At 42.7% G+C, this 15,807-nt stretch overlaps 1 protein-coding gene across 2 annotated transcripts in view; it reads left to right on the top strand.

Annotated features, from left to right (window-relative positions):
* The first annotated feature begins 360 nt into the window (after window positions 1–360).
* The window catches only part of LOC112252270 (SNF-related serine/threonine-protein kinase), a 42,168-nt gene continuing 26,721 nt past the window's right edge, over window positions 361–15,807 (top strand). The window contains exon 1 of one of the 2 annotated variants that reach the window (XM_024423362.2): window positions 361–639. The gene's annotated coding sequence lies outside the window, so the exon portion shown is untranslated. Of the gene's footprint in view, window positions 640–3,945; window positions 4,385–15,807 lie in introns of those variants that run through there. The other variant, XM_024423361.2, reaches the window with a different exon arrangement.

Genomic DNA, 15,807 nt, shown 5'->3' with positions numbered 1-15,807 from the left:
CACCAAGCAAAAACAAAGCAAAAAAATGTTTTTTTTTTCCCATTATGGGGTGTTGTGTGTAAATTGATGAGGGGAAAAAACAATTTAATCCATTTTAAAATAAGGCTGTAATGTAAAAAAATGTGGAAAAAGTCTGAATACGTTCCGAATGCACTGTATATGTCCTTTTAAATATACCATCTGACCATCATACACGCATAAACACTCCAATAACTTTATTATCTACACAATTCATTCATTATTTTACCCATTCGTCAAAAGATGCGTTTGGTTGCTGGTTGAGGCTTACGATATAAGAGAAGCACAGAGAGGCCAGAAATAGCCAGACTTAAAAATTGGGTTAAGAAACCGAAGTTGGGTTTTGGAGAAACGGCATCAGTGTGTGCAAGCAATACAGAGGAAGAAGGCACCGCAAAATAGTGGTGAACGCATAAACGTGGTCATGGAAAACAAGGAAGAAGGAGAAGAGCCGAGTGCAGTGGGAAGATGTGTGTTGAGGAAGAATGGCGCCAAGTAAAAACCGTATTCTGCTGTCGCTGATGGCTCAGAAATTGAACCTGACAAGAGTGAGGATGAATTACCTGTGGTGGCAAGTGTTGTGACGACCTCCAAGTCCGAGCCTGACGGTCATGCAAAGGGGTGAGTGGGAGTGAGATTTTGGGAGAAAGTAGATCCCTGCCTTTTGGCTGATCCATATGCAGTCTCGGGCCAGGGTAGAAAAGAAGTCGGGTACTGTTTAAACGGTGAAGCTAGCTCAGCTGCAGAAAAGTACTGGTGATATTAATTTGAATTAAATAGTGGTATATAGGCGTATGGTTAGTTGGTGTTGCAATGTTTTCCCCCCGTCCTTTAACATTTTTGTATCACGAAATAGAACGTAATTGACTACACACTACCGCACAGTAGGTGGCGGCATGCACAAACAAAATGTGCGAACGCCATGCTACCGAAGAAAAAGAAAATATGCGTTTTTGATTGGACACCCTATATAAAATTGCTTTTGACTAAAATGAAAACGTGTCAGTTTCACGAGGTTGGAGTAATAAGATGTTCAACTACTTAAGACATTGGCTAGAAATTCGGTTGTGCCTTTAGATTTCAAGAAAGTTCAGGAATAATTTTTCACTTATCTCATTGACTTCTAAACCCCAAACCTCAGTTTCTACGAGTTACCACAACTACAAAGTCAAGATTGGCTATATCAGTAGCAGTTAAATGTGCCTACATGTAATCGAAAATGTAATCTACTTCATCCCCAAAAGTAATTGTTTTAATTGCTTTATTAAAAAAAAAAAAATGTTAATCATGAGATGGCCATAAACAATAACTAGTAATGCTGTATACTCCAAGAAAGGTTCAAATCTCATCTTTATGGTAAGAAAGTGTAATACATTGCTGAGGTGTAGTCACTTTTGAGGACACAAGCTCAAGTGCACAGTAAAAACATGATACATATATGAAAATATGAAATATTATACTGCATATGATTTATTTCCTATTCAACAACACTGTATGAATAAGGCTTGAAATTACTTGTATGCTATCTAAAGATAGAATAATCAATTTATACAATGACTAACTAGAAGATTTCATCTTATATATAACTGTAAAATACATATCTGTATGTTTAGTGTTAGAGAAAATGTGCATATTTTCTGATCAAAACGTCTGCCCCCATTGCTGTGAACGTCTCACAGAGCTCTAGCTTGGCTTCCTGAACTCTTCTTTCATCTCATATTACTCTTGTCCGGCTATTTTTTTGTTATTTAACTACGCAAGTCAGTTATGAACAAATTCTTATTTTACAATGACGGCCTACCCCAGCCAAACCCTCCTGTAATAACTCGGACAATGCTAGGCCAAATGTGTGCCTCCCTATGGGACTCATGATCAGGGCCGGTTCTGATACAGCCTGGGATCAAACCAGGGTCTGTAGTGACGCCTCTAGCACTGAGATGCAGTGCCTTAGACTTGGGTGTCTATGACAAACAGAAAGTGTTTTTTGTTTCAATTCTATGAATTGTTTTAGATGAATGGCTATAAATTGATTTCTGAATGTGCTAACTGCTGTGCTACAGGGTAAAGATTGCAGGCATGTGCTTTGTCAGTGGCTGTGATGTAGGGTTCAGCCAGGAATGGATGGACAGTCGTAAGAGCAAATTAAATGGTAGGAGGGACATTCCAGCTTCACGTCATTTCAGATTTCACATCCTACATCACACAGACTCAGAAAATATACAACTGTGTCGCTGGACACCTGGGCTATTGCTCAATGCAAGCCACTTCGATCTACGGTGTCCACAGATCAAATTATAAGCAAATATGTGGGTTGAAACCAGTACCAAAATCACGCAGGTCACCCAACATAATGCCACAGATGTCTCATGTTTTGAGGGAGCATGCAATTGACATGCTGACTGCTGACTGCAGGAATGTCCACCAAAGCAGGTGCCAGAGAATTGAATGTTAATTTGTCCACCATAAGCCACCTCCAATGTTGTTTTAGAGAATTTGGTAGTACGTCGAACTGGCCTCACAACCGCAGACCATGTGTATGGCGTTGTGTGAGCGAGCGGTTTGCTGATATCAATGTTGTGAACAGGGTGGCGGTGGCGGCGGGGTTATGGTATGGGCAGGCAGGCATGGACCATTTGAATGCACAGAGATACAGTGACAAGGTCCTAAGGCCCATTCTCGTGCCATTCATCCGCCACCATCATCTCATGTTTCAGCATGATAATGCACAGCCCCATGTTACAGGATCTGTACACAATTCCTGGAAGCTGAAAATGTCCCAGTTCTTCCATTGCCTGCACACTCATCCAACATGTCACCCCTTGAGCATGTTTTGGATGCTCTGGATCCAGTTCCCTCCAATATCCAACATCACACAGTCATTGATGAGGAGTGGGACGTAATTTCACAGGACACAATGAACAGCCTGATCAACTCTATGAGAAGGAGATGTGTTGCGCTGCATGAGGCAAATGGTGGCCACACCAGATACTGACTAATTTTCTGATCCACACACCTACCTTTTAAAGGTATCTGTGACCAGCAGATACATATCTGTATTCCCAGTCACGTGAACTCCATAGATAATGGCATAATATTATTTTTTTATTGACTGATTTCCTTATATGAACTGTACATTTTTTAAAACTGTTGCATGTTGTGTTTATATTTTTGTTCAGTGTATTTACTAGGCTATTAGGTCCAATTAAATGAGAGATTCGCATGGTAATTTGTTGTATGGCTCCTTCGGGAATATGAAACCATCACAGCCAGAAAAGAGGAGGAATATATTCTGGAATGGTTATGAAAATAAAATAGTAAAACTATTCCTATTTCTAATGATACGATTCCGATGTCTAATTATTTTAGATTCTAAAAATAAAACACATAGATTTTCGCTCTTCTCACTAATGGCAAATGGTTGCATTCTTGTGAATAAGCTTTTCATCATATGTCCCATTTGCACAAAAGACTTACTTGCCAGCTTGCAATACAATTTTCAAGCACTAGAAAATGTGCGTAGGCATGGTCTAAAGTTTGCGGGGAGGTCAGCACATTCTCACGTCAAGTTACATTTTTATAAATGCCTGCTTTTGGGGTGTATTTTGTACGTAAGCACGGTTGAACTCTGTGTCCATACTGACTAAAGAGAATGTGTTTGACTATTTCCCTCCAAAGGCATTCTAAATAATTCACATTTGTAAAAAGCATTGTCTTTGGAGTTGTGAATCATAGTCAACGCTACAATTGACCTAATGTGATGTGGTTGGAAAGGCCTCCCCTATAGACCGCTATGCCTCGCTATGCCTCACCCATATATAAATATGTGAAGAATGTATTCTCCCCATTATGCTCCTTCATCTCCTCCGCATACCTAATTATAGACACGCTGGCTGTTCAATTGCATAGGCCATAATAGTTTTCTGCTCTCTCGACTTCAGAACAGACATTTTCCTCTAGGCCTTTCCGCCTGCTTCAGCCCTAGCGCGCCATAGGAGAGAACATCCTCCGAATAAGACCGGAGTTAGCTGGAATGCTTTGACGTCAGTAGCAGGCCAACCCAGGCCAGCGCTCAGAGCCGATCAGACGGAGGTGAATGCACGAATAGGCTAGCCTACTGCAGAGAGAGACGCACTCACATCGAGCATCCCTGTTGCCTCGTCATTTGCGGAGACATCGGGGCACGCAACCACTACGCACCTGGCACAGTCAATACAACAGGGCGAGGGGAAAATATTGTGTAATAGCGTTATTAAGATTTTAACACATCAAGTAGGCTAGTATTCTTGGTATAGAAAGAAGTGCATTGCTGTTTACAGTGGTGTGTCGCTCCACTAGCCTCAAGGATAAACGCATTTTCCTAACAATGGTAAGTATTTCTTTTTTTAAAAATCTTTAAGCTAACTATATTCCCACTCTTAGCAATTTAAGAATGATCTATTTTGGCTATAATGTTATTGTCAGATTTCGGTGCCAGATGTGAACGATAAGTCTATGTTTATGCATTTCATCAGATGCGTAGGCTAGTCAGTGTATGTGTATTTTACGAACTCGGGACTGCGAACTCAGGACTGATTGCGGAGTGGAAGTTTAACGTTACCAGTCGAAATTAAAGCAAGTGTTTACGATGGGCTGTTATAGCCTACTGCTGGTATTCATGTCCATGTGGAGACTAGAATGATCATAATTTGTACTTTGATAACAAGATATATGTGCTGGCAGCTTTTACATAAAATTATACCGACTAACTTATGATCCATCCTCTCCAATACCTCTGTCATACAAAACTTTCACAATGCTTTAAACTACATTTAAAGATATGTTTATGTTAATGATGTTTATGTTAATGATATATATTTGTGTAACTGTTTGGTAAGGATATCTTAATTCATTAAAGGTCCAATGCAGCCGTTTTCATTGCAATATTATAACATTTATGGTTAACAGTTAAGTACCTTACTGTGATTCTTTTCAATTAAAATGATCGAAAAGACACAAAAATAGCTTTCTTATTATTCTATTCATTCATATACCGCCTGGTGATGTCACCGGGCTAGCCAATACTCCATCCCACCAAAACAGACATTTCACAATTTTCACAATTTCACAGGATAACTCCAACCTTGTAGTGTGGAAATATATATATTGTAACGACCCTGGGTTTATAAGCGCGGATATCGACTCTGCAGCTCGAGCATGCTTTTTGGGCACAGTCGATAGCGCTCTGGACTTTGGATTAGAAGGTTGAGAATTCAAGACCTGCTCCCTGCCCGTTTCATTACAATATATATACAACACACAAAATCACGTTTTTGACTGCACTGGGCCATGAATGGGACATGATGATAATGATTGTAGTACAGGGGATGATGAGTAAAATGATTGTGAGACCAAGTCTAAGTTTACCCATTTGTTATGTGTGTGTTGCCCTTTGTTAGGGAGTAGCACGTTTGGTGGCATCTCACAGTGCAGTGTGTGATCACTCCCCATCTCTCATAACTCTGTAGGCTATTGTTCGTTACTGTAACAAAAGAGCTGGTTCCTGGCCTGCACCTTGTCTTTCTATTGCCTTGCCATCCCCAGGGAGCACGGGCCAACTCTGAGTCATCACAGGACTGCCAACCAGATAGGAAGATAGAGAGCAAGGGGGAGAGGAGAGAGGGAGAGAGATGGAAAGGGTGGAGGAGAATACAGATGGGGTGATTGAATAGCAGAGAAAAGTCCAAGTGAACTAACAGAGTGCGTGTGTATATATAGCCAGCGTGCATGTGAGTGTGTGTGAGACAATGCATACGTGTGTACATGTGACTGCTTGTAACTCTCCATACTTTATTCTGAGCAGAACGGGACAGTGTCCCCTGGTTCAGAGAGGAGAGAGCAGGCAGGTCACAGGAGAAGCATGCAGCTACAGACACAACTCACTCAACCCTGTACTTCTCCTCCAATAGAATTACAATTCTATTTCAATTCCTATTAATATTAACATGCTGTTCCATACAAAGAGAGACAGAAGAAATAGAGGAGTTGTGATGTGATAAGAGTTTAAATGCTGGAAATGAGTGTGGAATTGAATTCTCTGTGTGATAATGACTGAATTAAGAATTCAGAAGAGAGAGTGCTCTCTCAAGTCTCTCTGCTCCCCTATTCTCACGGTGACCTCACCATTTTGAATATTGCATGATGGGAACAAGTGAGATGAGATCCTACATATGGAAACCCCACTCCGTTCCTCCATCACCCATAACCCCTCCCTCCTCTTTCCCCATCACTATCCTCATTCCATTACCCTCCTCCCTCCCCTTTCCTCCTTCCATCCCGATCTACTCTCCTTTGATAAGAGACAGAATTGTTATTTATTTATTTATTTTATTTTATATATTTTATTTAACCTCTATTTAACTAGGCAAGTCAGTTAAGAACGAATTCTTATTTACAATGACGGCCTACCACGGCCAAACCCGGACGACGCTGGGCCAATTGTGTGCCGCCCTATGGGACTCCCAATCACGGCCGGATGTGATTCAGCTTGGAGTCATTTTTTTAAAGAAATGTATTTATTTCACCTTTATTTAACCAGGTAGGCCAGTTGAGAGCAAGTTCTCATTTACAACTGCGACCTGTCCAAGATAAAGCAAAGCAGTGCGACAAAAACAACAACACAGAGTTACACATAAACAAATGTACAGTCAATAGCACAATAGAAAAATCTATGTACAGTGTGTGCAAATGTAGAAGAGTAGGGAGGTAAGACAATAAATAGGCCATAGAGGTGAAATAATTACAATTTAGCATTAACACTGGAGTGATAGATGTGCAGATGAAGATAGGCAAGTAGAGATACTGTGGTGCAAAATAGCAAGAGGATAAGTAACAATATGGGGATGAGGTAGTTGGGTGTGCTATTTATAGATTGGCTGTGTACAGGGATAGTGATCGGTAAGGTGCTCTGACAGCTGATACTTAAAGTTAGAGAGGGAGATATAAGACTCCAACTTCAGTGATTTTTGCAATTCGTTCCATTCGTTGGCAGCAGAGAACTGGAAGGAAAGGCGGCCAAAGGAAGTGTTGGCTTTGGGGATGACCAGTGAAATATACCTGCTGGAGCACGTGCTACGGGTGGGTGTTGCTATGGTGACCAGTGAGCTGAGATAAGGTGGGACTTTACCTTGCAAAGACTTATAGATGACCTGAAGCCAGTGGGTTTGGCGACGAATATGTAGTGAGGGCCAGGCAACGAGAGCGTACAGGTCGCAGTGGTGGGTAGTACAGTGCCTTGCGAAAGTATTCGGCCCCCTTGAACTTTGCGACCTTTTGCCACATTTCAGGCTTCAAACATAAAGATATAAAACTGTATTTTTTTGTGAAGAATCAATAACAAGTGGGACACAATCATGAAGTGGAACGACATTTATTGGATATTTCAAACTTTTTTAACAAATCAAAAACTGAAAAATTGGGCGTGAGCCTTCCTCTGACACCACCTGGTAGAGAGGTCCTGGCCGTACACACTTCCGTCTGTGGCTCTCACACTCTACAATGTGCAGTTTTGTCACACAACGCAATGCCACAATTGTTTCAAGTTTTGAGAGAGTGTGCAATTGCCATTCTGACTAGAGGAATGTACACCAGAGCTGTTGCCAGATAATTTAATGTTAATTTCTCTACCATAAGCCGCCTCCAACGTTGTTTTAGAGAATTTGGTAGTACGTCCTCTGACCTCACAACCGCAGACCACGTTCAAGCATGGTGGTGGCTGCATCATGTTATGGGTATGCTTGGCAAGGACTTGGGAGTTTTTTTATAATAAAAAGAAAAGGAATAGAACTAAGCACAGGCACAATCCTTGAGGAAAACCTAGTTCTGTCTCCTTTCCAACAGACACTGGGAGACAAATTCACCTTTCAGCAGGACAATAACCTAAAACACAAAGCCAAATACACACTTGAGTTGGTCGGCTTGAAAATCTATGGCAAGAATTGAAAATGTCTGTCTAGCAATGATCAACAGCCAACTTTAAGAATGTTTTAAGAATAATGTGCAAATTTTGTACAATCCAGGCATGCAAAGCTCTTAGAGACTTTCCCAGAAAGAATCACAGCTGCAATTTCTGCCAAAGGTCAAGACATATTAGTGTTTTCTTTTTCATGGCATTTTTTTTTGTACAGATGTTAGATTTTTTTCTCCCACTTTGACATTGCAGTTAATGTTGTGTAGATCGTTGACAAAGAATGACAATTACATCCATTTCAATCCCACTTTGTAACAAAATGTGAAGAAGAAAATGATGGGTGTGAAGACTTCCTGAAGGCACTGTATATCATCCATGTCCTTGTTCAGCCACGATTCCGAGTAACATAGGATATTATTACAGTTCTTCCGGTCCCATTGATAGGATAGTCTTGAACGGAGCCTGTCCAGTTTATTCTCCAGTGGTTGTATGTACGCCAATAGAATGCAGGGTAGAGGCGGTTTATTCCCTCGCCAACGTAGTTTCTCCAGAGTGCACGCACTTTGGCTTCACTTACTGTACGCTGGTTCTTTCCTCTCTGAGTTTTGGGGATTAGGACCTAGTCCGGGGTGAGCAGTATGTCCTGCACTTCCGACTCATTGATGTAGAAATCTTTATCCAAAGATCGTTGTTAGAATGTCCAGAAGCTCTATTCGGTCATAAGAAATGATGGTGGAAACAATATGTAGAAAAATAGTTACGATCAATGCAAAAGAAACACCCAAAATAGCAGAATTGATAAGGAGCATGTAAAACAACCGCTATCCAATCAAGCGCCATGTCTTGTGTGTGCATGTTTGCGCGCGCGTGTGTGGCAGTGGATTTGTCCATATCCACTCTGGTCCTTGTGTTAAGTGCAGTACCTCTATTGCTTGTTTGTCTGGTATGTTCACCTAGGTACAATGTGTTCTCAGCCTTTCTGCTCAGCTAGCACCAGGCACCATAAGAATAGATATTCTCACTCATTTTCTCAAGATGTTTGCAAACAAACATGCTAAGTTTGCTGAAATCCTGATGCTTTAGCATTGTTTATTAATGTTTGTGTGCATGTGCCTGTGAGTGTGTGTATGTGCATGAGAGAAATATACAGTATGTGTTAGTTGTCAGTTGTGTGTGTCTGTGTGTTTATAACAGTGAAAGTCATCTCCCCAGCGGAAGCCTGGTCCCTGTTTGAACACTATCAGAAGGAAACAGGGTTGTTTCCTCCCTGCTCCCTGTAGGACGCAGCGGTCTCACACTGTGCTGTTTTAGGCCTGTTCTGCTTTGGTAGCTGACAAGAGAGGCAGTGAAAGCCACAGTGAATAGGAGGGTGGCATTCTCTTTCAGTCTCTCAGTCTCTGTTCTCTTTCCCTTTCTCATCTCTCCCCACTGTCTATCTCTTTCTCACATCTCCCTTCTATTTTACAGTCTACCACAGCACAGCTTGTGCACTGAACCTTGTTTAGCATAACTGCTGTTTCTCTCAAATGGAAACATAAAAGCTCTATCCCAAGAACAGATCCTGAGGAAAGTCCTATACACAAAACATGTGTGTGTGACTGTGTGCATTTGAATGCACAAGTGTGAGTTAGACTTTCTGTGTATATACTACTAGGGTATGTATACATAGTTCAACTAACAATGATTGATTCCCAGAATGTTTCAGGTAGATTGTGTGCATTACATCACCTGAACAACTTGTTAATAGGCTGAGGCCCAGACAAAGCCCAGGCCCAGACAAAATAAGTGGACATGAGTTGACTCACTGTGCTGAACAATTAGCTGGTGTTTTTACAGACATTTTACAATCCTTGCCAGACCAGCAAAACGTGCCAGTATTGTGGAAAAACGCAATAATTATACCCATTACTAAAGCGTCTAATCCCTCTGTGCTGAATGACAACTGCCCTGTTGCCTTGACATCCTTAGTAATGAAAATTGTGAAAAGTCAGCGCCACCCAGAAGCTCCTCGACCCATTTCAGCTTGCCTATCAGCCCAGCAGAGGAGTTGATGATGCCATTCTTATGCTCCTCAACATGGTCTATAGACATCTAGAGGCCGCTAAATCCCATGTGAGGTTTCTGTTTGTTGACTATTCTTCTGCCTTCAACATAATCCAGCCTTACATTAAAGCACAGAGACTCATAATGAACTTCTCCTTAGATGGGGGGCTGGTTTTGTAGCTGTTGGACTTCCTGAGCCACAGGTCACAGCGGGTCAAGGTGGGTCCCCACGTGTCGGACATATGCACCACCAACACAGGCTCCCCACAGGGATGTGTTTTGTCCCCTCTCCTGTACAGCCTTGATGTACAGTTCAAGGCTTTTTTCCCTGTCTTCTTTTTCGGATTCACTGCAGTGTGATTCTTTCTATTTGTATTTGTGTTATATGATGAGGAACACCGTGGCCCGGTCCTAAATGTATTTGTGTTATATGATGAGGAACACCGTGGCCCGGTCCTAAATGTATTTGTGTTATATGATGAGGAACACCGTGGCCCGGTCCTAAATGTATTTGTGTTATATGATGAGGAACACCGTGGCCCGGTCCTAAATGTATTTGTGTTATATGATGAGGAACACCGTGGCCCGGTCCTAAATGTATTTGTGTTATATGATGAGGAACACCGTGGCCCGGTCCTAAATGTATTTGTGTTATATGATGAGGAACACCGTGGCCCGGTCCTAAATGTATTTGTGTTATATGATGAGGAACACCGTGGCCCGGTCCTAAATGTATTTGTGTTATATGATGAGGAACACCGTGGCCCGGTCCTAAATGTATTTGTGTTATATGATGAGGAACACCGTGGCCCGGTCCTAAATGTATTTGTGTTATATGATGAGGAACACCGTGGCCCGGTCCTAAATGTATTTGTGTTATATGATGAGGAACACCGTGGCCCGGTCCTAAATGTATGTGTGTTATATGATGAGGAACACCGTGGCCCGGTCCTAAATGACTTTGTGTTATATGATGAGGAACACCGTGGCCCGGTCCTAAATGTATTTGTGTTATATGATGAGGAACACCGTGGCCCGGTCCTAAATGTATTTGTGTTATATGATGAGGAACACCGTGGCCCGGTCCTAAATGACTTTGTGTTATATGATGAGGAACACCGTGGCCCGGTCCTAAATGTATTTGTGTTATATGATGAGGAACACCGTGGCCCGGTCCTAAATGTATTTGTGTTATATGATGAGGAACACCGTGGCCCGGTCCTAAATGTATTTGTGTTATATGATGAGGAACACCGTGGCCCGGTCCTAAATGACTTTGTGTTATATGATGAGGAACACCGTGGCCCGGTCCTAAATGTATTTGTGTTATATGATGAGGAACACCGTGGCCCGGTCCTAAATGTATTTGTGTTATATGATGAGGAACACCGTGGCCCGGTCCTAAATGTATTTGTGTTATATGATGAGGAACACCGTGGCCCGGTCCTAAATGACTTTGTGTTATATGATGAGGAACACCGTGGCCCGGTCCTAAATGTATTTCTGTTATATGATGAGGAACACCGTGGCCCGGTCCTAAATGTATTTGTGTTATATGATGAGGAACACCGTGGCCCGGTCCTAAATGACTTTGTAGAGTGGTGTGATGAATCACACTTGGTCCTCAATAGCAACAAGACCAAAGAGATGTGCATAGGTGCGAACAACACCTACCTCTGCAATATCCACCTATCATCTACGTCAGAACATAGAGATTGTAAAGGAATACAAATATCTGTGTGTGGACAATAAGCTTCAGTGGAGTATAGACCTGATCTACAAAAAGAGTCAATAGAGACTGCATTTTCTCAAAAAGCTGGGATCTTTTAATGTTGACTGTACTATACTGATTCTGTTTACAAATCTTTCATTAGAGTATTTTAACTTTTTGTATTGTTTGTTGGTTTGGCAAAACCACTGTCAGACAGAAAAATATGCTGAGAAGGATTATCACCACAGCAAGCAAGGTACTTGGAGTCAAACAGACAGGCCTGGATGAGATCTTTAAAGTCAGGGCCCTCAGCAAGGCTCACAAAATTATTTTGGACCCAAGCCAACCCCTGTACCTGGACTTTGAACTAATTTGTGCCAGGTGTGATATCCCTCCTTAACAGCTCGGTCTAATGTTCCTATCAACCCAGTAAGGCCAGCAGGCTAGGCTCTTTTTATTGGTATGTAACTGTTATGAATGTTGTATTGTCAATTTGTTTTCTACTGTATTTAAACACCACTTTAAACCTGTACATGATACTGCAACAAAATTTCTCCATGGGGACAATACAGTCAGTAAGTAGTCATGCCAGTATGAATTGGTTTAAACTCAATTATCGCTGGTGAAAAGAGCCAATCATGAGCCAAATTAGCTACTGTCTGTCACCTACAATTGACTGACATGTCGTGATACCACCGCCTGCATAACGTCTGCCTGACGCCTACGTCTTATTAGGGCTGCATGGTATACTGTATTTTATGATATACCGGTATTGATGCAGGGACTGGTTTGGGTTTTTACTTTACCTTCTATACCAGTTTTTGAATGTTTTGGTTTGTTGAATGTGATACGCCATGTGTAATGTCAATTTTTACTTGATTCATCTCTCTCCGCTCTTTCTCTCCGTGCCACTTTCCACACAGACCTAGCCACGCCCCTTTCACTCAAGGAACGCATTTGATGTTCCTCAACCACGAGACATTTGCGTTCAGTCTGCATGGTCTATGCAGCACATGCAATTCAATATCCAAGATGGCGTAGAAGTCAGACGTCTTTGTCCTTCCTCTTGTCGTGTTCCATGTATATATCTTTTTATACCTTTTTCTTCGCATATCTTTTTCATATTTTTCTAAACCTCAACTTCAAAATCAAAATGGTGTGGATCTGTTTTTTCTAAAGTACTTTTATTTACCTCGGAACCGGAATCCCTAACAGAAGCTAGCCAGCTCACTAGCTACTAGCTAGTAGTCAGCTAACCACTGCTAGCGGCCATCAGCTAACCTTTTAGCTCGGAAAGCTCTCGCCAGTTTGTACAACGCGACTCAAACCAGAGCATACCGGACCTATTTTCTCTCCATATCCCCGGATTCCTAATGCAAGCTCTGAACCTTTTCACCTGGATCATTGCAGCTAGCTAGCTGCAATCCAAGTGACTACTCCTGGCTAACATCTGTCCTGAAGCAAGCACCAATTAGCCTGGAGCTAGCCCATGCTAGGCCCATTCTCCCGGCTAGCTGAAGAGGCCCATCAGCCACTCCTGGGCTACAATACCCGGACCCCTTCTACTGCCGGTACCCGGCACGGAACCCGGCCGATCCTTCACGACTGGACTACCAACGTAACCTGCTCGAGAGAACACTCAACTGGTCCCTACGCCGCGACGTCCCCTGAATGCCCATCTGCTAGCCGCGGCCCGCTAGCTGTCTAGAGCATATTGGACTGTTAGCTGAACAGATCCATCGGCCAATTTCTTGGGCCACTATACCTATTTTGCCAATTGGACTTGGACCCCTCTGCTACTCTGAACCCTATTAATACATCATGACTGGTCTATCGAAGTCACCGCATGATGACTCTGCTACGCATGCCTCTCCCTAATATCAATCTGCCTTGTCCATTACTGTCCTGGTTAGTTATTATTGTCTTATTTCACTGTAGAGCCCCTAGCCCTGCTCAATATGCCTTAACCAACCATTTAGTTCCACCTCCCACATACAGTATGCGGTGACATCACCTGGTTTAAACGTCTCTAGAGACAATATCTCTCTCATCATTACTCAATGCCTAGGTTTACCTCCAATGTACTCACATCCTACCATACCTTTGTCTGTACATTATGCCTTGAATTTATTCTCTCATGCCCAGAAACCTGGTCCTTTTACTCTCTGTTCCGAACGTACTAGATGACCAGTTCTGATAGCCTTTAGCCTTACCCTTATCCTACTCGTCCTCTGTCCCTCTGGTGATATAGAGGTTAATCCAGGGCCTGAAGTGCCTAGCTCCACTCCTACTCCCCAGATGCTCTCATTTGTTGACTTCTGTAACTGTAAAGCCTTGGTTTCATGCATGTTAACATTAGAAGCTTCCTCCCTAAGTTTGTTTTATTCACTGCTTTAGCACACTCTGCCAATCCGGATGTCCTAGCCGTGTCTGACTCCTGGCTTAGGAAGACCACCAAAAACCCTGAAATTTCCATCCCGAACTATAACATCTTCCGACAAGATAGAACTGCCAAAGGGGGCGGTGTTGCAATCTACTGCAGAGATAGTCTGCAGAGTTCTGTCTTACTATCCAGGACTGTGCCCAAACAATTCGAGCTTCTACTTTTAAAAATCCACCTTTCCAGAAACAAGTCTCTCACCGTTACCGCTTGTTATAGACCACCCTCTGCCCCCAGCTGTGCCCTGGACACTATATGTGAATTGATTGCACCCCCATTTATCTTCAGAGCTTGTGCTGCTAGCTGACCTAAACTGGGACATGCTTAACATCCAGGCCATCCAACAATCTAAGCTTGATGCCCTCAATCTCACAGAGATTATCAATTAACTTCCAGGTACAACCCCAAATCTGTAAACACGGGCACCTTCATAGATATCATCCTAACCAACTTGCCCTCCAAATACACCTCTGCTGTTTTCAACCAAGATCTCAGCGATGACTGCCTCCTTGCCTTCATCCGTAATGGGTCTGCGGTCATACGAGCAGCCCTCATCACTGTCAAACGCTCCCTAAAACACTTCAGCGAGCAGTCCTTTCTAATCGACCTGGCACGGTTATCCTGGAAGGATATTGACCTCATCCTGTCAGTAGAGGATGCCTGGTTATTCTTTAAAAGTGCCTTCCTCACCATCTTAAATAAGCATGCCCCATTCAAAAAATCTAGAACCTGGAACAGATATAGCCCTTGGTTCTCTCCAGACCTGACTGCACTTGACCAGCACAAAAACATCCTGTGGCGTTCTACATTAGCATCGAATAGCCCCCGTGATATGCAACTTTTCAGGGAAGTTAGGAAAAAATATACACAGGCAGTTAAGTAAGCTAAGGCTAGCTTTTTCAAGCAAAAGTTTGCATCCTGTAGCACAAACTCAAAAAAGGTCTGGGACACTGTAAAGTCCATGGAGAATAAGAGCACCTACTCCCAGCTGCCCACTGCACTGAGGCTAGGAAACACTGTCACCACTGATTGACTATAATTGAGAATTAAGCATTTCTCTACGGCTGGCCATGCTTTCCACCTGGCTACCCCTACCCGGATCGACAGCCCTGCACCCCCCACAGCAACTCGCCCAAGCCTACCCCATTTCTCCTTCACCCAAATCCATATAGCTGATGTTCTGAAAGAGCTGCAAAATCTGGAACCCAACAAATCAGCCGGACTAGACAATCTGGACCCTCTCTTTCTAAAATGATCTGCCAAATTGTTGCAACACCTATTTTTAGCCTGTTTAATCTCTCTTTCGTATCGTCTGAGATTCTCGAAGATTGGAAAGCTGCCACGGTCGTCCCCCTCTTCAAAGGGGGAGACACCCTAGACCAAACTGCTACAGACCTATATCTATCCTACCCTGCCTTTCTAAGGTCTTCGAATGCCAAGTGAACAAACATATTACTGACCATTTTGAATCCCACCGTACCTTCTCCGCTATGCAATCTGGTTTCAGAGCTGGTCATGGGTGCACCTCAGCCACACTCAAGGTCCTAAACTATATCATAACCGCCAACGATAAGAGATATTACTGTGCAGCCGTGTTCATCAACCTGGCCAAGGCTTTCGACTCTGTCAATCACCACATTCTTATCGGCA

The sequence above is a fragment of the Oncorhynchus tshawytscha genome, linkage group LG06 (assembly GCF_018296145.1).
Source record: "Oncorhynchus tshawytscha isolate Ot180627B linkage group LG06, Otsh_v2.0, whole genome shotgun sequence".
Lineage (NCBI taxonomy): Eukaryota > Metazoa > Chordata > Actinopteri > Salmoniformes > Salmonidae > Oncorhynchus > Oncorhynchus tshawytscha.
This window is presented reverse-complemented; position numbering and strand designations above follow the sequence as displayed.